The following is a 3337-nucleotide window of genomic DNA, read 5'->3' as shown; positions in this document are numbered from 1 at the left end:
AGGTTTTTCTCGGTTTCTGAGTTTAACTGATCAAATAAACATATTATCATAGCCTATGATTCATCTGAGCACGGCCATGCATTTTACAGTTTCTAGCTCTCCAAGTGGCCTTGTATAACTTTCAGCATCTCATCCCGATTTATGGGAGGACAATCCCAATCTTGCGATCTTGAGATTAGACTTCGTTTGATAGTTGTAGACACCTAATTTGTGTCTCCCCTCTGGGATAATGATGATACCATTATCCTTACTAGGTGATTGCAATAACTACAGGCAGAAATCCCGATTGCTAAGAACATTTCCAAATTCAAAATCCAAAATCCAATTCCCGAGGCCGTTCCCCTCCCGGAACTCGGTACAAAATACAACTTTAAAAATCCAATTTCAAAATCCAAGTACAATCTCATCTAGTAGACCATCCCATTGGTTTTACTAGGCCTTTTCCACTCAAAATCATATAAGGCAAGTCAAGTTCGGGCGCCGACCCACAAAACCGAGCATGCCGGGCCCCGTCCCGTAAAACCGGAATTAAAAAACCCAAGAAATGCTTTTTTTTAGATGCAAAATAATGCCTTAACCTCCAAGGAAACACAAAATGCCAAGCCTAGTACTATTCGTACAAAGGTACAGCACTACAAGACAAAACAAGGACGGAGCCCGCATCCTTGCTTTGGCGGCATTCACGCCACGTCACCAGCGCCCAACGCTGCCTCGGCATGCTGCGCTGGCGTGTGCTGGCGTCTTGCACCCATTCCTCCTATAAATACCCCTCATTTTCAGCATCAAAGGAGAAAAACAGAATACAACGTCGTAATACTGACATTACGCCTCAAAATACAAATAATAAACCCTTCAAAACACATACAAAATCTCTCATTCAAAAGCAATTGGGAGCTCTTGCCTAAACCTAAATAGGTAAATCCGAATCCCACTCTAATCAATCATGTTTTTTTGATTTCAAAATGATTAGCAAGTTGACATTTTTATTATTAAAAATGCCACTTGCAACAATCATACATGTTTTTCAAAAATCAAAACTTTTCAAAATACAAAAATGCAAACTTTCAAGATTCAAGGATGTTCAAAGTTGTTTACAATCACTTCTTTGAACTAGAATCACTTTCAAGCATGAAGTAATCAAAGATGACACCTTTTAATCCTTAAAGGTTTAGTCTTTTGAGATTCAAAACTCCATTTTTCAATATACAAGTTCAAGTTTTCAAATTTCAAGATCCCACCATGTTTAGGGTTGTTCATGACTACTTCTCTAAACTAGGATCCTTTCAAGTTCAAGCATTTTCAAGTTCAATATTTCAACATTCAAGTTTTCAAGTTCAAGTTCAATATACAAGTCTAGGATAGTTGGGTTGAGCAACCTCTCCCAAGTTGAGATTTTTTGCCTTCGAATTCGTGTCGAGCGCACTTATTTTTAAGGAGCCGCTTGGCGTTCGAATCTCATGTGCCCAAGTACAAGTTTCAATTTTGCACCTTTCAATATTGCAATTTCAATATCGCACCTTTCAATACCGCAATTTCAATACCGTAATTTCAATACCGCACTTTCAATATCGCACTTTCAATTCCGCAATTTCAATTCCGCACTTTCAATTCCGCACCTTTACTTGCCTAGTCCATTTCTAGGCAATGTGGACCTACTCCCTAGTCCATCTCTTGGGGGTCTTGTATTTACTAATTCCGCACTTTATTTAGTATTGTGATGTTGCTTTATTTGCTTTATTGCTTTCATTAACGCACATGCTAAATACAACAAAATACAAGGTTACATCACGCTTAACAAAGATAATTTCTTGGACAAACCGGCCTTAGGTTCCTTTAAATCAATCTTTAAAGCAAAGTGACCACCATACAATTAGAGATTCTATTTGCTCTAAATTCAAACCCACATAGTTTGATCTAGGGTATATTTTCGAAAAAATGTTGTGCCAACGTACTTGAATATTTCTAAAGCTCGCGGAATAAGCATTTCGTTCCCGTGCGCGGATCTTACCCATCCGTTTCGAGGATTCAAGGCCTTATCCAAAATAGAGTCAATTGCGGTCTTTCCAAACGAGACTTTAAACAATGTTTGGTGGCGACTCCTTCGAGGTACAAAAATACAATGGTTTTCTAAAGAACCGCCCCTCTTGTAGAACGGGAAACAATTGCAACACAAAAAAAAAACCTACAATAGGTGATTACCCGAGCGTTGCCTTTATAGCCTCCTTTTTCGGTGCGACGGTTGACAACATCAAAGTAAGCAGTTCTCAAACAAGTAATCTCAAATCACTCAGGTATTGAGGATTAGTGTCTAATAATTTTGATGAAATTTACTTATGACAGATTTTCATCTCTTACAGTAAAGTTTCATAGGTCTTTCCGATACTAGTCTTCCCAAAGTAAGTATCTATGCAAATGATTATGACATTGCCATGTCCACATAGTTTAAGAAACAGAACTACTAGTCATCTTGCATTCTATTCGTCTAACATTTTCTATGCGTCCATCTTTATAGAAAACTCCGACCAGGGACCATTTTCAACTTTTGACATTCAAGTTCACTTGATAGACATTTCTTAGTCTATCTTGAATATATCGTTAAATTGAAAGGACTCATCATTTAATACTAAACCAATTAAATGGAGTATGAAAAATACATTTCATATATGATAAATGTTCAACCCCAATGTTTTACAACCATGGGCCTCAAACCCATCTTTAAAACAGTTCATGGAATTCAAAGCTATGCTTGATTTCCAGTGTTACAATGTGAGTGTTGTTTCTCACTTGTTGCATAGGTTTAGTTATCATGCTTTGCCAATCTTAATATCCTTTTCATCGAATGTTCTTCGAGATAGATGATAAGATCTCTTGAGTATGTTTATTTTGTGATCTAGTCTTTCTTAAATAGTGGTTCTACGCATTTTGCAATGAAAAACCATTAAGCCAGCAGACATGTGATCCACCCAAGTTCAGAGAAGAACTATTTAACGTAAAGAACCCTGTTTTATTGTTTCTTAGGCAATAAGTACTTTTACTTCAACGGTATAGGTTGCTAGTGATGCTTTGTTTGGATTTACCTATCCAAGCAGTTCATAGATATGTGGAAGACTTTCCATCTGTATCTCAGAACATAGAAATTAATATTTAATTTCCCACGCAACAACTCATGGTCTCTAATCCATGTTGTCATTTCAAAACACGATGCTCTTTAGCTCGTCCTTGCCAATGGTTAACTCCAAAGGGATCTTGCTTGATCCTTTGCCAGTATCTATGCGTGTAGCATCAATATTTAGCATATCTTTATTTCCTTGAATCAAGAACTATTCTTATGTACCTC

The sequence above is a fragment of the Spinacia oleracea genome, chromosome 1 (genome assembly GCF_020520425.1).
Source record: "Spinacia oleracea cultivar Varoflay chromosome 1, BTI_SOV_V1, whole genome shotgun sequence".
NCBI classification, from domain to species: Eukaryota; Viridiplantae; Streptophyta; class Magnoliopsida; order Caryophyllales; family Amaranthaceae; genus Spinacia; species Spinacia oleracea.
The sequence above is the reverse complement of the archived record's forward strand: the minus strand, read 5'-3'. Positions refer to the sequence as shown.